At 38.9% G+C, this 21,313-nt stretch overlaps 1 protein-coding gene and 1 long non-coding RNA gene across 2 annotated transcripts in view; one reads left to right on the top strand and one right to left on the bottom strand.

Moving 5' to 3' along the window:
- Positions 1-8,181, top strand: part of LOC122180881 — a 30,509-nt gene extending 22,328 nt beyond the window's left edge. Inside the window, exons 2-3 of the long non-coding RNA XR_006179254.1 lie at positions 5,626-5,701; positions 6,480-8,181. This is a non-coding gene — a long non-coding RNA (uncharacterized LOC122180881). The remainder of the gene's footprint in view (positions 1-5,625; positions 5,702-6,479) is intronic.
- CELF2 (CUGBP Elav-like family member 2) overlaps positions 1-21,313 on the bottom strand; it is a 367,962-nt gene that overhangs the window by 271,866 nt on the left and 74,783 nt on the right. The window lies entirely within an intron of this gene.

Here is a 21,313-nt window from a genome sequence, read left to right as displayed (position 1 = left end):
GCTGAGGCACCAGTGCTGATGCCCAGAGTAACTGTGGGTGCCCCATCCCTGGATGTGCTCAAGGCCAGGTTGGATGGGGCTCTGGGCAGCCTGAGCTGGGGGGGGTAACTATCCCACAACAGGGGGTTGGAACTGGATGATCTCTGAAGTCCCTTCCAACCTAAACCATTCTATGATTCTATGAAGAGCAATGTAATGAAATCTGAATGTTCAGCTAACAGTTGGGAAAGATTCCTCAGGGTTTAGTCACATTCTTCCAGTTTCTGTTCTGCCTCTCTCCCCAGGACACTGGGAGTCACCTGAAAGGCACTGTGACAATATAAACTGCTTTGCATATAAATCACAAACAATTTTTATTAGCTGTCATTTTAGAAGGATACCATTTCAACTGCTAGGTCTTACAGGGACCTTTATGTTTATGAATGTACTACAAAACCCTGAAACAATTTATGTTTATTAATGTCCAGAAGTTGATACGCATATATAAGAAATACTTAGACATAGAACCGCAACCACATTTCTACAGCAGCGTTCAAAAATCCATGGCATTTTAATTGAAGATTCTTTTTTATTTTCCTTTTTTTTTTTCTTTTCTTTTTTTCTTTTCTTTAGTGTATATACAACCATCTCTGTGGTGTGGCATGAATGCAAGAGAAAGAAGTTGAAGGCAAAAATATTCGTTCAGTTCAAACAGCATCACATGATGCCGCATTCAGGATGGCATGTCTTTGAAAAGGCACAGTCAAAAATCTGAAGGCTTCAGTATATTCTTCATCTGGTATCTGTTTTGGATAGGACTTACACAAGCCACTCTGAGCTTTGATCAGAGAGGTATACTTAGAAAAGACTACGAGCCAAATGATTTTTCCAACAGATTCATGCCTTGTTTTCTGTCCACTGATTATCCAAATTGGTCCTTGGACGGTTATAAATGTAGGGATTTGCTTTAAAAAGCAAAAAAAAAAAAAAAAAGCAATAGCCCAGCACTAATCAGATAAAAGAAAAAATATTATATTCTGCTCCCATAGCTTCAGAGGACCCTGTTTCTCAAAACACTGCTCATCTCTAAAGTCAGTGAGACTTAAACAAATGCTGTCATGCTATGCTGAAATATGGCCCTGAACCAACATTCAAATTAAATAAAGAAAAAAGTTCAGAAAACACCAGGTACCCTTTCAGCTTCATTCCTGCTTAATGGACAGGCGGGCACAGGAATAGAATTAAATGGGATGGGAATAAGAAAGGTGTCAGGATGAGGAAGCAGAGGATCCACTGCCAACATGTGTAATACTACTGGGCTCTGCTTATTTAAAAAAATAAAGGTATCTAAATCTATTACGGTAAGTAATGAATCCTGTCACACTGCAATGACTAGAAGACGATCCTTGTAGAAATCAAAGGCCTATCTCTTACATTTTTAATCAAATGGTATATGGTCTGACTATCATGTTATCCTATTCTCCACTGCCTGAGGTTGCATAGAGTATCTTGAATGCTGGAGAAATTGCTGTCTGTGCTCATACTGCAGCTTGGGAAGAGGAATTTCAACCTTGTAGCAATGATGAGAAGATGGTCATCTAAGATGGAGTCTTCAAAGAAAGCAATGTTGGTTTCTTCTGAGCAGAAAGTTAAAACTTCCTATCTTCGATTAAATTGTTCTCTAGATCACTGCAGAGACCTGGTCTAGATCTTCACTCTTTGGATATATTTTTATTTTACTATCTCTCCTTAGTTTACAAATCCTATAAATTCCTATAAAAGACACTTTAAATGTGTTGATTTTTTTAATCCTTAGTTTGTTTGGGTTGTTGGTGGATTTTTGAAAAAAAAAAGCCTTCCTTTATATAACCTTACTTAGCAAAATGAACAAGCCCCTTGAAACTTGTCTAAACAAATTAAAATGCAGGTCAGAAATGTAAAAGGCAATGTGCAAACAGTATTAAAACCAAACAAATTTGTTCTCAGTGTCTGTGTCTGCGAGAATTGAGAGCAATTTCAAACCCTATCTTGCATGTAAAAAAAACAGTGATTAATACATAAAAAAATAAAGTTGCTCTGAAAATCAGACTGTTTTAAAAATTATTACTAATACTTACTTCCATATCTTGTCAAATGGAAGTCACCTGAACTCTTTATTTCAGTGGAGCAACAACAGTCTGCAACAGCCTGAGGATGTGACTGGTCCGAAGTCTATTATTTCACTTGGATTTAACCAGATAGAACAGCTTTCAAAACACATTACTTTAAGGGATGGTTTGATATGAACAGCCTAACTTTATTAAAGGCACAGCCAATTCAGAGGCCCAGAAATAAGGCAGTTAAAAAAAAACAAAACAACAAACCACAAACAAAAACAGTTATTGGATAACTCCAGTGCTGTACAGGAGCAGGAGGCTGATGAGATGCTGATAAATTATGACCTGCAGTAGAGAAAGGAAATAACTCTTGGACATTGTCGTGATCAGACTATCCAGCTTTTTCATACAAGGACTTTGATGTCCTAAATGAAAGTAGATTTGAAAACCTAAAACAAGGAAAAAATAACTATTTACAAGAGCTGCAATCCCAATACACTATTAAAAAAGGAGATAAATCTCTGCTCGTCTCAAGCATTCCCAAATGTTTGTAAGAGACTGGCTGAGAAGTTTCTTACCTGACCATACCCCTGTGTGCATTCTAAAGCTCAGTAGGGTATGGTTATTGAAGAGTTCCCACCTTTAACAATCAAAAAACCAGACCAGGCAGGCTCTGAGCAACATGATCTAGCTGCAGATGTCCCTGTTTATTGCAGACTAGATGACTTTCTAGGGTCACTTCCAACTCAAATGATTCCGTGATTCTATGAAAATTTCAAAGACCCATTAAACTGATAAAATAAAAGATGGAAACCTTAAGTGTGAAACATTACAGAAAATAAAAGTTGCACTCCTGACTAAAGCAGACTGAGTTACAGAGAAGGCTAATCCATTTGACCTGCTAAAGCTGTATTTCACATTTGATTAAAAATATGCCACTCCAAGTACACAGAAGGGGCTGGAAGACAACAAAGTCAGGCCATTCTTGCTCCAGCCAATATTTTCTGTGAACTTGTGGGGAGCTGGCAGAAACATTAATCTTCTTTCCATCCTCTTTCCCCCCTCTATTAAATCCACTGCTAGGAAAACACTCTCTCCTGATGCCCATGGGGAAGATGTCCCTGCTGAGATAGGATAAAAGACTCTTACATGACTCTTACTAGCCTGTGTGGGTCCATCAGTGTCTCATAACCAGGAAAGCAATCTTATAGTCTGTTGATCTGTGAAAGAGCCCTCTACAGATCATGAGCAACGAGCAAACCCTCTCTAGTTCCTGCTAGAAACGCACCTTTGCCAGATAAATATGCTCCTGGCTTCTTGTGGCTATAGTTTACAGGATGCAGCTATCATTGCAATTACAAAAAGGTGGAAAGATAAAAAAGACTGTGGAGGGAAATACAGTTTTTTTTTTTTGTTGTTGTTTTTTTTTTTTTTAATATGCTGTATACATTCTAAATTCTCTTTTCACTCCCCTGGTGTTGTAGGATGCTAAATGCACTGGAAATTTAAATTCGCATCCAGCATCCAGATCACTGAAAAAAGAAGTGCAGCAGACTAGAAAATGAAAGAAGAAGCCAAAAGGCAAAAAAAGTCTAAACAGAACTGCTGGCATATTTCCCCTTTCTCTCAGCTGTTTTGCAAGTCACACTATTTTCTAATTTGCAAGGAGAGAAATTAACCTGTAACAGAATGTAACAGTCCCTACCACACCACAGGGGTTTACAGTGTATCAGCCTCAGCAAAAATTAATCCTAACGTGTAAATAAGAAGTGGATTCTCTTAACAATATAATGGGGCCAGCTCCTTTTCTTGTGTTAGCTCTCCTGAGCAATGGAATCTATTTTACAGGCACTGCAGAACTTTTTCCATCACTTGAGATAGTGCATATTTTTCTTTTATTAACGGAGTTCATCTGGGTCACTTCATGATTTAACCCTTTGTTGCATTCCTAAGGGCTTACATCCTTTAACCTGAAGTAGTGGATTCCAATTGTTGCCAAATCATGCTGTCTCAGTTAGAAAGTGGTAGTAATCGGTGTATATTAAATATTCAGTCTTTAATTCTAGAAGGTGCATCTCAAAATCAAAAGAAATTTTACATCAATTAGACATACATTGGCAATGTCAAAAAACAAACCAAGAGACCTTGAGACTGTGGAGAATGCACTGCCCCAAGAAATAGTCCCATCTAGTGTGAAATGGGGTCAGTAAGACACTTAGAAAATATGAATTTCCTACATATACTTTTCTGCCTCCAGTGCCTTCAATTTGGCATTTTACCGTATTTATTTCTTAATGATGGTACTGGAAATTTGTATGATGGTGTACATCTGTAGTGGAAAAAAAATCACATAAAAACATAAACAAACAAACAAAAACCATGAATGAATCAAATTCCTGGCATGAGAGGATAAGATTTGAATGTAAGGGTCTCATCCTTATCCTGTGTTGCTTCATCAGGGCACTAAATTTCCACAGATTCTCAGAGCTGGAATAATCTCACCTAGGGCAGAATCATCCTCTGCTTCACCCTGTTATTTAATTAGGCAAACATTAACAATGAGACCAAAGAAAACAGCATTTGGGGAATCTAAAATATGTAAAACATGCTGCAAAAATCGCTCTTGTAGGTCTTCACAATACAACTAAAGGAATAAAGCCTTCGTATGAAACCATCCTGAAAAAAAGTTACCCTGTGAGAGCTTTTTGTCTTGTGTATGGCTCTAAAGTTAAAAATTGTTTAAGGATCACTTTGACATAAAGTTATCATATCTTGAAGGGATTAATGATACACAAATGCGCCAAGTTTCATGAGCATGGTTATGAGATCCAGTGCTTTTGGGTCTGTATGCTTTTGTCCCCATTGACACCCCAATCACTGCAAAGGTCTTGACTTGGGGATGTTGCAAAAAACCCCCACAAAAAAAAAAAAAACCACAAATCTCCCCTTTCTTTTTTTTTTTTTTCATAAAGGAATTAAATGGTTGTGATTCATATGTGAGATTCACAGAGCAAAGGATAGATTTTACAAAAATACTTGGGTTGCTAAATCTTCTGGGAGCCTGACATTTATTGGTAGTGGCTGGGAAAAGGCTCCTAAACGCCTGAACATTTTTGTGCTGAAAACTTTTATTTTGAAAACTGTGTTAAATGCAGCACTGAATCTTCCCTCTGTGCAATGTAGTTGCTGCAGGCTCAATGAAGGGAGGACTACCATTTAGTAATGCTTACCTGTGGAAGCACACAGGTAAACGAAGGTGGTTTGGCTTGGAAAATAACTACCATGTTTTACTGCAAGCATCTTTTAAAAACCCTTTTGTCATTACGTTTACAAACACAAGATGCAGTGCAATGTGGGATCAAGTGAATGAAAGCAGCAATTTGTATGGCATGACAGTGTTTTGTATGGTATGAAAAATTAACAAAACAATGCAAAGGGAAACTAAGGAGCTAGTGGACATGGGGGAAATTATTCATTCTGATTTGCAGAGGTTCTCATGGGAGACATCCAGCCCATCACATCCTATTCTTACGTTTTTTTAATTTTACAGGGATCAGTGAAATGGGAAAAAGTCTTGCATCCTGCTGTGATTGACTGCATACCACTTGTATGCACAGCATCAATAGGTAAAGTTTCATCATTGCATGCTATGAGATGAAAGATAATTGTGTATATTCCACACCTTACTAAGACAGTACTCATAAAATCCTAGCACCATCATTTATCCAGACACTCTACATAGCAATACCTGATATCACTAGGTCTTTTTATGTAGTTTGTTGCTCAATGATCACTTTCCTCTAGCTTGTAAACATTATCTGTGTATTCGTATTTCATAATTCCCTCTTTCAGAGATACAAGTAGTTTAATTTTGATTTCCTTGAAACCGACTTCACTAAATCTGTTTGACCATAAAAGCTAATTAGTAAAGACTCAGTGTTAATCATGTGCAATAGATTATAGCTGGAGGATGCAAAAAGACCGTTTCTTTCATAATAACTGCTGCATTTCATCATCACAAGCTATACAGCAATGCAAAGGTAATGACATTTTTATTTCATCTTTTTATGATGGGACTCATCAATACTATGATCCATTTTCAGATTTTTTCCTAACATCTGCTTACAATATCCAAGAAGTCTCTGGAGAATCATACAATCATTTTCAGATGCTAGTATACTGAAAATGAGAATTTTCAGATCCCAAGAAGCATTAATGGCATACAGCCTAATAATACAAACTTAAATTCTGTCTTCGACTTGTTCACATTACAAGCAGTTAAAAAGACCCTCTATAAATGGTGCAAGACAAAGCAGTTGGCTCCGTTCTCAGAGGAGAGGGAACTTCTGTATTCTACAATCAGGGTGGCCTAAGTGGAAATCTGGTTTGCTCTATTTGTGCCAGGTTCTGAACCAGCTCTCTAGGAACACGCAAGGAAGAGAAGCCCCAGGAGAGCACCTGATACAACTCACATCCTCAGGGACAAGCAATACTAAGTGAGCAGTGGCAGTACAATTCTTGGCTGACTTATCCTGAGAGTGAAAACAAAGAGTAATGCCAATTCAATTGCCATCCCTCCGTAGCTTGGATGGCCCTCGGTGACTTAAGGAGCTAAATTACCTACTGGCAGTTGACCCGAAACTTCCCTTCTCATTCATAAAGACGAACACAGCCCAGATCTACAAATTTTGGTTCACTACTGGATCGGGAAAACTCTGAGAAGCTTCACTAACCATCACACAATTCATACATTGCCTGCAATCAATTCTTTTTATTTTTTGATATTTCCAAAGTACCAACAACGTTCTGCACCAGCAGGTAAAGGCAGGAAGAAAAGCTTCTTGTCACAAAGAGATTGCCATTTAGATACACTGCGTACTGACAAAGGAGAGTGTAATGGGAAGCAAAGAGTGAGCAGAGTAATTGAATGATGCATTTAAGCATACATTTTGTTATCTCTGTGGAGTTTTATGTTTGTTTTCTTCTTGACTTATTGAATTCGGTGTTCATACTTTTCAATCATTCATTAGCTAAACAGTTCTCTTGTGGCTTGCCTAGATTAGGAAATGAGGACTGGGACAAGTTAAAACTAAGAAAAAGGTGGGTATTTTCTTAAGCAAAGGCAGCTCACATCACTTCTGGAACACCTCTCTCTACTTGCTCATTAGCATTTACCAGAGAGCTGCCTGATGCCTACATTCTGCAGAATTAGGTTTTTTTCTTAACCCCAGTGAAGTCTTTACAGACAAGACAGTTTGCTACAGACATTGCAAGCTGGCCAGCCAACACTCAGGCAACCAAATCACTGGGATTTGGACCATAAAAACAATTTAGGCAAAATCTGAAACATGAGTGATCTTTTTAGCATCTCTCAGTCTATGAGAAGTTATTCTATGAAACAGCATAATGGAAAGGATTAAGGAGAGGACTATTTTTCCTCCCCACAAGGAATTGTTAAAAGGACAAATTGCTACAATCCATCCTGCATGATTTTAGAATTTTTCAAAGACTTTGTCCACACCTGAACCATGTACCCACCCACCCTTCTCCTCAACTAGTTTTTCTCCCCACTGAGGAGAATGCAATCCATACAATCTATTTTAAATGTTTACCAGTTGTTTGGAAAAGTTCCTGCTTTTCTCTACTGGCCATAAAGAAATACAGAATGTCCAGACCTAACCAGGACACTTGCAGAGTTCATACTGATAAATCATATTTAAACATATTTAAAACACACTTTATTTGTAGCCATCCTTATTTAAAGGAACCTAACAGTAACATCAGAACACTGAGCATGCAGAGCTAAGATGGTCTCCAAACTAGGTCATGAAAATATTTCCAACAGTGATTTTATCCCATTCTATCACAACAGTACAAAAGTACAAATGGTTAAACTTTTTAGTGAGGCAAGCAAAGACTGGTTGCACTGTGGCACTTTTTTCAATACCAAATACGAAAAAGTCTACTAATAAATCTTACAGGAATATGGCTAATTAACAGAAAAGATGTGCTTATGATTGTGGACACTGTAATCTCTCAGGGCAATAATCATATCTTCCTATGTGCTTGTCCCTTTATAGGGAATAAAAATATCCCAACTCACCAACCTGACTCGAGTTCATTTTCACCATTTCATTATTGGAATATCACTGCTAATGAAAATGAAATCTGAACTCTAAAAATATAACCACAGCATACATTCCGAGTCTCTGAAAGGCGGCTGAGATCTTGTTAGTCAATACTATTATTTCCTGTTGGAGCAGAATTTGGCTGTTTTCGGAAATGTCATCTCAGGTTCAGTGCTGGTGTTTATATACCGTTGATGCCCAAATTACTTTTTCACATTACATTCAAGAAGCAAGAAGTTTCCAGGACAATACAGTTGATTTAAATACAGCTTAAAATGGAAGACAGTGAAGTCATCCACATTTATATTTGACGCTGATGTAAACCAGAGCATGTAACATTTCCAGTAGCTACACACAAATCTGTCTAGACATTTGGTGGACTCTCCTTGCCATATTTTGTTCCAGGGGCCAATTATAAGCAGCAAGGTGATTGCCATCTTATGCAAAGAGGTCCCTAACTAGTGCATTAGATTATGGAAAAACAAATGAAAAAATAAACATTCTTGGATTTATATTTAGGATAACAGTGTCCTTCAGCTAACCTTGAAACATTTCATTTCAGCTACATCCAGCAGTAAACTAGAATTCACAGCTATTAGAACATACTTATCCAAGAGTTTCGGGCCTTTTCTTTTATCTTCTTTTAAATTTAATCAGTTTAATAAAGTATGGGGAATTTTTTAATCTCATTTCATAACAGTTTGTTTTTATAGAGAGGAAAAAAAATAACTTGGAAAACAAGCATGTCACATTCTGAAAGCTCTTTCTGGAACATATGGTCTTATCCTTCAGAAATTACGAGTTCTCTTGACAGAGGCTGTGACAATCAAGTTGCATTTGAAGAACTGCTATATTCTAATTACTCAGTTATGCCAGGCTTTTCAACAAAACTTTCCCAGAAGTTCCTGTCACTCAATTCTGAATGTGCATTCAGAGATTTGAAGCTTTAATGAGCCTTGATCAAGTTAAGTAAGGCCCCACCCAGACTGTGAAGATGATTGCTGATAACTATGTGAGTGTTTTGGCAATAGTTAGCCCCAGGCATTGAATGCCACGTCCACGGCAACTTCCAGAGATTTCAGAAATCTTCAGCCTAGAAAGTCTCCCATGGAAATGGCATCAACACACTCCCATTTCCTGGGAACAGATGGATCCATCACATAAAGCTTTGTGAAATGAGAAACAAGCCAGACTGGAAGCGTGGTACCGTATTACAAACTCTGCTTGCATTTCCTGAACACCTTCTCAAAAAAAACCCCTCATTATTGACATTATGTAAATACATTGCATTGGGGTTATCTGATAGTCTCTTAACTTAATAACTGAGTGAATTTGGCTGGCATATTAGCTAATCTCTGGCCTGAAATGGCTGGTGCACATGTGAGTAGCATTAAATCTAACTGTGAATTTAGCTTGGATGGAATTTGCATCTCCTTCAAATCAATTCCGTACAACTGCAAATCCCATATTTTAAAGAGTTGTGCCCAGTCACTTTTCAGTGAAGTGCACAGGATCTGATTTTGTCAGCTCTCTTTGCGATTCCCTTTTTAGAATCCAAAGCTTCCTCTCCCAACTATGCGTAGAAAATAATACATTTACAGTGATTAGCTCAGACAGCACATTACAGCACAGCAAATAGAGCTTCCTAATGCCTATAAGTCACCCCAGTGAAATATGGAGACAGCATAGGACTGGGCATATTAGGAATATGCCTCTGTTATTAGGCTATGCCCTGGCCCATGAACTGTAGTTGCAGAATAGGGAAAACTTTTCAGCCTCTCTCCACACATCACTGCAGCAGATCCACAGATGGGAGCTCTTTATAGATCAGCAGCCACCAAACCTCCTGCTTTGCAAGATGGAAGTGGGTCATCTGAACACAGCAAGAAGAGATACACAGATCAACAGAGAAATAAGTCTGGCTCGTGACCAGATATCCATCCTGGGGACCTGCCAGGCTTTCCACTCAGCCAATCTATTTTTAAAGACAGGGCCTTATTAGCACCTTACAGTTCTTGAATTACTTTGCTGAATCTTCCTAATGGGATAGCAATCTGTCCCAGAGTATTAGTAGAAGTAAATGATGGAAGGATTGCATAGGTGTATTCAAAGATCTGGAGGATGACAGCAAACCTGAGCCCAGGAAACCTTGCATGCAGCAGCTGTAAGCTATAATACATGCAGAGGCAGACTTGCAAACACTCTTTTTCTTGGCAGAGAACAAAGATCTTTCTTTTCTGCCATACAACAGACAGTAGGCTCAGTATACACCTTCTGCTTTGATCAGACCCAAGTATAACCTTCATTATAGAACTTTGTGTAAATATTCACACCCAAAAGAAACAAATACTAATACCTGCACTAGCTATTTTTCTCCAGTTTATGTTTTACTGACCTTTAGCTAAACCAGTTCTGCAGGGTGCAATTCTTAAATGCCTTTTTCTTGTTCTGCTTCCCAACATATAATCAATAACAAGAACTGATAATCTCTTCCTCCCAGAAAGACAGCAAACTGTATTTCACTGACCAAAATATTCCTTAATGCCTAATGCCAAAAACTGTACAGGAATTCCAGTCCTCCCTGAGGTGCAACATTTGGTTGAGTTCTTTAGGTCTATGAATATAGTAATTTGCAAAAAAAGACCATAAAAATATTTCCTACCCTGCAATTTTCCTCTATCATCCAAAGTGCATTCAAAATGTAAAATCATGAAATGGGTTGAAGATCTTTGAGTTCCAACCCCTGGCTGTGGGCTGGTTGCTAACCACTAGGATAGGCTGCCCAGGTCCCCATCCAACCTGACCCCTTCTGTACAGAACTATGTTCCCAAGCTTAAGTACTTCTTCAGCCTTATCCGGTGAGTTCCCAACAGCTGAATGCTGTCACATGGCTGCCCTGTTTTTTTCCCCAGTCATGGGAGCACAAAGTACATGAGATAGCACTAATCCATGCAACCTCTAAGCCTATGAGATCCACGCAAGTTCTGCAAGAAGGAAACCACACCAAAGCAGAGAAACTCTGTGCTGCATCTCTTTGATGCCCTCCATCAGTGCAGCAACATTCAGATGACAACATATTGCATGTAGTCACAAAAGAACATACTTTAAAGAGTATTCTTGTTACAAATTTGTAAACATAGCTAAGCACTAATAATATCTCCCTTCATGCTCACTTTTGGAACAGCTGCTGTCACTGTTGCAGACCATCTGCAGGTAGGAAGGTAACTTAGCAAGCACTTCTAAAATCCCACTGTTTAATGAGTAGGTAAGGAGGCACAGTCAAAATCAGAGCAGCAGCAAGAGATGCTCATGCTCCTCTGTTCCCGCAGTGCTAGCTCTTAGGACTAATTTCAAAGACTCGATAAATTGGACCTGGGTTGGCAGAAGTCAGCAGTAACCAGGATTAATCATAGAGTCATAGAGTCATAGAATCATTAAGGGTGAAAAAGATCTCCAAGATCATCTAGTCCAGCTGTCAACCCATCTCCAACATGCACTCTAGCCCACGGCTCTTGGTGCCACACAGTGCCTCAGCTGCTGAGAACTCTCCTGCATCTTGTGAAAGCACTGGCATAACCATAAGAATGATGTCATCCAATTCAACCACTCTCTCTTTATTCTTTAAAATAGGTTTGATTTTACTTTTTAGTATAAAGAACAGTAATTTGCACCATCTGACGATGGCTTAAAAGATCTAAATTCACCACTTGGCTTATTACTGCATTTTCCTGAGCTTGGAAATGAAGTTTACCCTCTGGATTTTGACACAGGGCAAGATGCCCTGATGGCATCATGGGGGATTTGGCGCAGATGAGCCCAAGGAAAGGAAAGGGCTAGGATGTGTAGAAAAGAGCTTGTTGTATGGGCAGCAGGAGGCAGCTCCATGTGTAGGAGGTGAGAGAAGGCAGCACGCTGGGAGTGGGAGAAGGCTACAAAGAAAGTCAGCTCAGAGGAGAGAGTGAGGAACATAAGGAATATCACAGTGTGTGGGATGAGATGAGAACAGAGATGTAGGTTTTTAGAGAACTTTAAAACAATTATAGGTTTTTGCCATGGAGGTTCTGTTCCACTAGCACTTGCTTCCTTGTTACGTGCCTGGAATTGAAGCTTTCTTTGAAAGACCTTCCTAATACTATTTCATACTTTCAATTAACATTTTATTTAAATGCTTTAAGATAGTTTCTAGATACATTAAAGCCTTATTGATAAAATCTTGAATATAATAATGAAAATTTACATAACTAAGCCACATTTGCATTCCATAACAAGACAGCTTTCCAGTATGGAGTGTGCCATCAATAGCCCCCATGTCTTCCTGAATTTTCTTAGCTGCAGCATTCACTTTAAATTCAAAAGGTTACAGATTTAGCTGGAAGAAAGAAGACTGTGATACCATCAGTGATCAGGTATCTTTTCCAAATTTCAGCTGATATATCAGAGGATATCAGTTTAACACACGTACTTGGCATATCTTCAGGAGCTTTACAAGAGACACGTCTATATATATATTTTTTAATTTAGTATTCTTTTCTGTTAAAGAGAAAAAGTGTTCATACCCTTCCTACAAATAAAACACGAAGTATCAGTATCTTTCTGTAGTACATCTGCACACTTCCTTGGGGATTTTTCATTATAAAATAATACCTCTGTTATCAAGGCACACCATAATAAACCAGTATTGAGGACCAGTAAGAGACATAGAATCCCTGAATCACAGAGTGACTTAAGCTAGAAGGGACCTTAGAGATCCCCATTCCAACCTCCTGCCATGGACTGGTTGCCCTCCAGCAGCTCAGACTGCCCAGGGCCCCATCCAGCCTGGCCTTGAGCACCTCCAGCTTAGTTTGGAAGGGACCTTAAAGGTCATAGACATTAAAGATCATTGAGACGTTAGTGGTTGGTGCAGATTTTTTTTTCATGAAGACACATTTTGAGAATTTCTGAGAGGAAGGACTAGAAAAGATGGTGAGAGAAGATGATGCCTGGTGCATTGTGTGCCTGAGAGCAGCAGCATGGTGAGCACTGTGCTGGCAGTACTGGATACAGAAAAATTGTCAACCAAGAAATCTGCCTTCTGATACTGTGAGGTTCTTATACTGAAAGAATCATACTGAGGATAGGCTTGGAGATTTGTCTGGTTTTATCTTTGCTTGGGACTGTTTGCTTTTTCTTATCTCAGAGTTGATGCTTTGCACTAAGATTTATGGAGACTATGAATCTCATAAGCCTTTAGAGAGTCATAAGAGGCTGCCTTTGTTGCATGCAGAATGCAGGAAACAGGAAAAAAAGATTTTATTTTCATTTTTTATTGGTAATGAGTTTTGTGAACTCTAGCCATAATTCTTTAAAGAATGTCTCACAGAATGGAGCTAATCCAAAGTTAAATGTGCAAAAGGAAACATGTTTGATTCTTGTTCATCCAAATAAATTATGAGAGCTGAAATTTGGAAGAAAACTGGACACCTGTATCTGCCAAAAAGCAGAATATCAGAAGTTATAGAAGTTCTGAAAACTATAGAAAAAGAGTTGATAAAAAAATCTTCTCACTGCTGTGAAAACAGGCTTGCATAGGGGAAGATTTTCTTGCAGATATTTATTTCCAGATCTGCCTCTTCTAGACTTTATCAGCTTGTCTTTCAAAGCAGCTAGGTAGATAATGCCAGATGAACCACTAGCTTCCTCCTGAACAACTCTTAAGCTGCTGTGAAGATGCACAGCACCTGCCACATGTTTTATATTATCCAATACCTACTACTAAGCCTCTACTGCATTCCCCAAGTCAATAAAACATCACCTACTTAAGGCCAAAATTCAAAAACCTGCATGAGAATAGCAATACCTGACTGCCATTACTTCAACACCTGCCTGAGCTCTGAATTTTTCAAATGGGTGAAGTTCTAAAATGTCTGTTATGTCTCTGGCACTGTAAGACAAACTCATGATGGGAATTTATTTCCCACTTATGTCACATTAACTGATGGAGCTGCTGAAGAAAGTCAATCACTCACAGGATGAAATGGAAGGCAGAGCCTTGCTCTAAAGTAAGCAGCACCTGAAGAAAGAACTGACAAAGTTTTTCCCAGTCCTTAAAGTAACTTTTCACTTATTTTTTTTTAATCACTTTGAGTACTTGCCATTCATCACTATTTTAACTGAAAAACTTCAAGGAATCTGTCTAAGAACTCTGCATTAATTTTAAGAGGTTCAGAGACTGATGAAGGTCTGGGACTGTGGCATGAGATCATCTATAGCTCTACCAAATCAATATCCCCTTTAAACCACATCACACTCTTTCACCTTGCAAGTTTTGAAATAGAAGTTGTAAGCCACTGCTTTAACCAAATGTTTTTCTTACGCAATTTCTTCTCCCATTTCAGCATGTGCACTATTTTTCTGAGGGATGCTGCTGCTTTTTTTTTTTTTTTTTCCCTGCTTCAACTCTGAGCTGTTATTTTCACAGACGTTCTCTATAAAGGATAGGAACATCTTCAGCTCTGCATCATTTCTGTAAGAAAAAGCTACAGTGAAACACCAATTAGAGGTTTTTGGTACTGCGCACTTAAGGCTCACTGAATGCTTTCTTCTGAAGCTGGGGGCTCTAGACACGGTGCAGCTCTTTTGAAACACAGATCATGGGTTTGCATACCCTTGCAAGTTGCATGCCATGTTTCTTTGGCTGCCACCTTTCTCCTCCTCTTTCTGCTGCTCACCACACAGCTTTGGCTGCAGCCATTTGTGCTGACACGGGGCTGGCTGCTGCCCATGGCTCCGCTGGGGTCAGAGGTGCAATATCTGTTCTGTTATTAGAGAAATTACTCAGTGCAATTTCACAGTTCAGCAGAACAGACTTATTGCTTGTATGCGCCGCATGTGTGTGTGCCTTAACAAGCACTTAAAGTTTTTCTGCTTCTGTTCCTTCGTGGAAACATCCATCTTTAACAGCTTTAGAAGTGTTAGTGGGGATGGTTTCTGTTCCTACCTTAACAAGGAATTACTACCTTGCATAAAATAAGGTTTATAAGAGCAACATTTCCAATCTCTGCTATAAATTCAGAAACAAAAAGTGAACTCCCTGCTTTAGAGAAAAACTGAGGAAAGTAACAGGTGGCTTTTTAGTGACATGATTACTTTTATTATTTCATTCTGAATATTCAGTGTTAGCAGCAGCCATCCCTTCTTGTGAACGCCTTTCCAATTTTGATTGCTTGATCCAAGTTATCTGTTTATTTCTGCAAAGGCAGGACCAGGGAAAAGCAAAGCTATTTCTGCAATATTTTATTTTATTTATTCTCAATGAAAATGAGAAGATCTTTTTTTACAGCTGCACAGCTTGTAATGTCAGCTCTAAGCAATCAGCTTAAAAAAAAAAAAAAAAAAACAAAAAAAAAAAAAAAAAAAAAAACCCCCCCAGTCACTCTGCAGGTTTTAAAAAAAAAAAAAAAAGAAAAGAAAAAAGAAAAAGAATAAATCAATTCATGTTGTCACAGTCTATCTAGATTCATATTGTCCCCAGCCATTGATACAGAATGAGAACATCTGGGGATTCAATTACTCATGACATGAATAATAATATTTCATTCTTGTTACATAGAAGTTTTTAGTTGCAGGAACTTCTGCTCCCTTCACGATGTGATCCTGGAATGAGAGCTCACAGCAACTGAGACACATGAAGCCATGGTCCCTTTGGCATCTGTGGTGCATTACTGCAGCTATATCTGCATCTCCAACAGAAAATCTTAATAAAGTAAATAATTTTTGAGGAGAAAGATGGGTTCCTGACCTCCAAGACCTCACAGATTTCCTATCACAATGGTCCAAATTTACAGCCTGGGTCAGAAAAACTCACTTGCCATTTGAACCTATGTCGACGATACCTGCAGCTATCCAGTGCATTTGATTAACCCAAACCACCAATCTAAATAGCTGTAGGAGCTATCTAGGCTTATATTTTGAGCTTCCAGTTTGAGATAAACCTCAACTCCTACGTTTCCAGTGTATGCTACCAAAATGGTGTTTCTGGTGTGTCACACTGAATAACATAGTTTAAAGCAGTCACAGGCATGGGTTGAGGGTTGGACTAGGTGATATTCATGGTCTTTCCAACCTTAATGATTCTGAGATTCCTTTTCTTTCTTGATCAGGTACAGCTGCCTGTAGTCTTACTGACAAAGCCAGGATGAAATCAGATAACGCTCATTTTCCAACAGTGGGCAGCAATACTCGCTGTAACATTGCACTAACTGGTGCAATAACACTGATATCAGTAGGACTCTTCTGAAAATTAAGCACATGATCTGTTGCGAGATGAGTATATAAAAGTCCAGAGGCCAAATATGCAGACAGGGCTGAAAGTCACTTCTGTATTTTCTTATGCTAAGTGAAGCCTGGCACCTTGTTTTCTCTCATCTTTTCTCTACAGCCATTCATTAAAGATAGATTATGGCAAACAGACATGACTTACATGTTCTCTACAACATCATAGCTTTTCTAAAGCATAAGAGCTCGCTGCAGGAAAGGGTGCAAAAGACTTACAAATTCCAGTGGTTGGAATGAAAAATATATTCCACTATAGCCCAGCTAGGAAAAATGCCACGCCAACACTTTACAACTGTAGAAGTGCTGCACAGGACACAACTTGCAAAATATACTGGGAGGACATACAGAGAAAGTAGGGTAGGTCCTCAGTGGCTCAGAACTGGTAAAACATCATCACTAGTAATAGTCACAGCAACAGAACAGCCACTATGAGACTGTTCTGAATGCGTGAGACTGGGGCTCACGGTTGACTTTTGCTGACCGCAAAACCTTTAGGTACTGCCTAGTTATAATGGCAAGCTCCAGATGTGAAAATCTGCATCACCTCGTGGGAGGAATCTCAACTCAGTGCCCTCCAAGAATAAAAAACAGTCACCAATTACTGCTTGCAGGTCTTGTGCCTGGTTTTATGTAATGTATCTAGTCCCACTGCGATCATTGCTTTTTAAAAATGTTTAACATTTATGGACTCCAGTAAAAATGTTTTTAATATAAGGTAGATGAAGTATAAACCATTAACCTTGAACACTAGGGAATAATGTGCAAGGGTTTTGGTGTTTCGGTTTTTTTTTTCTTTTCTTCTTTTTGTTTCGTTTTTTAACCGTTAAATATTTTAGTAAGAGTAGTCTAAGTGTTGCTAAGATAACAAATCTTTTGAAATCATTCAAATATTTGCAATTTTTGCAAATGATACAATATTGCTTATGTCATTAAAAAGTTGATACTCAGAAAGCAGAGAACATTGAAGAGAGGACTAAACGGTATCTTTGCTGTCCTACGAGTAACAGTATAGGTTTTCATTGTCCATCCATGTCTTACTACTGTTCTTCAAGGACCAATGGTAAGGATCACACTTACAAAATGCTGTGTATCAACAATTCATTTCTAATTATTTATTAAACATATGACATAAGAGTAAATGCACAGAGAACATGACTGGGAGACTGGCTGCATCAGAGGGCCATACTGCCATCTAGATGGACCTGGATAGGCTGGAGGGTGGGCTGACAAGAACCTCATTAAGCTGAGCAAGGAGAATTTTAGAGTTCTGCCCCTGGGGAGGAACAACCCGTGACATCAGGACATGCTCAGGCACCCAGCTAGAAAGCAGCTCTGCAAATAATGACCTGGGGGTCCTGGTGGACATCAAGTTGAATACAAGTCAGCAATGAGCCCTTGTTGCTAAGAAGGTTGACAGTAATCTTGTCTGCATTAGAGTGTCACCAGCATGTCAAGGGAGGTGATCATTCCCATTTGCTCAGCATTGGTGAGGCTGTACTGGAGTGCTGAGCCCAGTTCTAGGCCACCAGTACAAGAGAGACCTGGGCATACTGGAGGGAGTCCAACATGGGGCCACCAAAATATTGGAGCACTTCTGCTAAAAGCAGAGACTGAGGGACATGGGACGGTTCAGCCTGGAGAAGAAGAGGCTCAGGGGGATCTCATCAAGGTCTCTAAGTAACTGGAAGGTGGGTGCAAACAGGACGGAGCCAGACTCTTTCCAGTGGTGATCTGTGTCAGGTGCAGAAGCAATGGGCCCAAACTGGGACACAGGAGGTTCTCTGTGAACATCGGGAAGCAATTCTGTGCTATGCAAGTGATGGAGCACTGGCACAGGTTAGCCAGACTCGTTATAAAGATTCCTCCTTGGAGATCTCCAAAAGCCACCTGGATGTGGTGCTGAGAGCACTCTACTCTGGGGCCTGTGCTCAAGCAGAGGTTGGATGCGTTGAACCCAGAGGTCCCTTCCTCAGCCATTCTGTGATTCTGTGACAAAGCTCTGTGTCAATCACATACCTATGGCATAGTTTACTAACAGAAAGCTCTTCCACATCAACAAAGCTCTGCTAGACTTCTGCTGCTGAGTAGCTGCTACAGAAGCAGATGCGTATTTTTTTTAGCTTCTCCCTCCCCTCCCAATGTATATTTACATCTGAGATTATTCTCAAAAAGTTTTGTTCCTTCCACTGACTTTCGAAATAACTTTACTCTGATGATCTTCAATACTTAAACATTGCTCAAGCAAAGGAGATACAGAAATGGCTAACTTTTTAACAAGCATTTTGACAGGAAAATAAAGCTTGGTAAAGGATTTGTGTTTTAAGATTGCTCCCTTTACTGTTTCTTATAACAGACTGACCACTCAGTACCCACCTGTAATGTATCCTTCCTCTGTCTTCATTCAAGCTACTGTTCAGAGGCTCATTTTTTATGAGAAAACCTAATACTGAAGTCAAATCTTCTCCCCAGACCAATGTAAATTTAACCAGTAAGATACTGCAGCACTGTTAAGTGGAACAGATAATGAACCTAAATAACTGCTCAATCTTATTAGTGTAGCCCTCATATACCTTCCATTTTACTTCAAGCCCTGCTGCTTAGCATTCATACTGCCTGATTTGAGACTAAAATTAGATTATAGGAATGCGTGCTTTTTACAAGAGGTCTTTTATTTGTTCCATAAAGTATTTAGCACTCTTTAGGCGCTGTATAAATAAAAATAATCACGATCTTGGAATTCACCTTCAGGAATGGAAATGAAGAGATCCAAGTCCTTTCATTTCTGATGAACATTATCCTCATTGGGCACATTTGGATGGCAAGTCTTTGTAAGAAATGTTAAAAAAGATGCTTGGAAGTCTGGTAAAGGTGAATAAGAGAAGAAAAAAAAAAAAAAAAAAAGAAGAGAATACGTTTCTAGTTTTAGAGTTTTACAGTAGGGATTAAAAATAAAAGCCCTTCCAGACTTTTAAAATAAAGATCTGCTGTCAAATCCATTAATGTTTATGAGAGATGCTCAGGATTGCTGGTGAGAAATGGTGGTGGGTTCAAAACCCAGGTCACTGAGCAAAATCACTTATGCTCATTTTAAGATTCAATAGCTACGAGTAATTAGGAGCCATTTCAAGACTGTGAGCAGTGATTTCTGAGGGCTCTGCATGGTGGAAACAGTTATCTGCCTTCTGGGTCAGAACTGTATCAAGTCCAACAATCACTTCTGTCTGACTTTCCCCCTCCTTCCCAGAGTCTATATTTAGCACTTAAGTACCAAATATCGAAAGTTTTTTGAGGTTAAGCATGCCATTGTCCTCAAAACTCCAGCAGGCATCAGCTTACATCATTTGCTGCTTTAACACTTCTAAAACTCAGCCTGCTAGTACTCACCTTAAATTAAAGCTATCATCAGGTGAAACATCTAGTTAACGCTGTTCCCCCAGGCTTTACTTTCAGGCAGCATAGAAAGAAAAACAATTCCCCAAGGTTATTCACCCTGTCCTGAGATAATGCACCTATTTCTTTTCATTTCTCCCTTGGTTCTTTACGCAGAGTGTGTTTGTGACACCTACATTTAGGCAACGTGGATCCTACCATTGGTACCTTTGTAATTTTTGAATGCAAGTCATCAGTAAGCACGTATGGATAATCACCTCTGTGTTTCTTAGACTCCTCTTAAGATTTTAAAAACATCTCTCCAGAAAGGGATCAGATTGAACATAAGTGTGTTTTAACATTTACATCAGCTGTAAATTTTCAATTTAAATTTTGTACATTTTAAAAGGGATGTTAAAAAAAAAAAGAAAAAAATTCCAACAGCTGCCATAATGAATAACTCCATGTCACATTTTAATGGTATTGAAGTTTTCTTCGAAAAAAATAAAAATCAGAATAGCGAAGAGAATTTTAATATTCTTTCTTCAGGAAAACAGATTCACCTTACAATCACAGCAAACCCATTGCTATCTCAAATCATTACTGTTACTTACATTACTGCCCCTCAGAAAGACCAAACAGCATCAGAGTATTATTGTACAGTGCATATAATGGATAATAGGCAGTCCTGCTTGCAGTACAGAAAAATAGCTCAAAATGGATGAAAGAAGGTATAATTTAGAAATAAGCATCTGAGGCACGGAGAATGTGAAATGTAAGATTTTTTTAAATGATTAGTTAAATTTGAGTCTCAATTTAAAGTAATGATTTTCTTCAGAAAGTGGCTGGCATCCAAATTGTGAAAAACCTGCTCTTTCAAACAGTTGACTTTAGAACATTAAATATCGAGAGCTGAAATCTTTTTATTTTCCTTTTAATGATGTGGTTTCAGAAAAGATACATGATGATATCATTTCTAAAGACTAACTCCGGTTAGCTACATATAGTTTGACATTCAAGAGATTTTAACGTTATCAGCTACCACTGCCTGCCTCCCAGTTTTCATGACCTATTATTTATATGCCTTTAAATGAAAGTGAGTTTCATGGAGGGATTTAGAGGCAGAAAGCAGAATGTCTGCATTCAAAGACAGGGTCACAAGTGGACTATACCAAATCCCTGCTTTATACAAAGAAGAATAAATTTCAGTAAGTCTTGTATTAAGGTAAGGAAAATTGTGTTGTACACTGGGACAAAGAAACGTATGCTGTAGGTATTCAAGTCTGACATCAGCAGCAAAGCAGTTCAGGTCTCATGAAAGGACATCCACCCAACCAGCCAGCCAGCCAGCCAGCCAGCCAGCCAGCCAGCCAGCCATCCATCCATCCATCCATCCATCCATCCATCCATCCATCCATCCATCCA

This window comes from Lagopus leucura, unplaced genomic scaffold, assembly GCF_019238085.1.
Source record: "Lagopus leucura isolate 7727_CA_CO unplaced genomic scaffold, USGS_WTPT01 Super-Scaffold_100008, whole genome shotgun sequence".
Classification (NCBI taxonomy): Eukaryota; Metazoa; Chordata; class Aves; order Galliformes; family Phasianidae; genus Lagopus; species Lagopus leucura.
The sequence above is the reverse complement of the archived record's forward strand: the minus strand, read 5'-3'. Positions and strand labels throughout refer to the sequence as shown.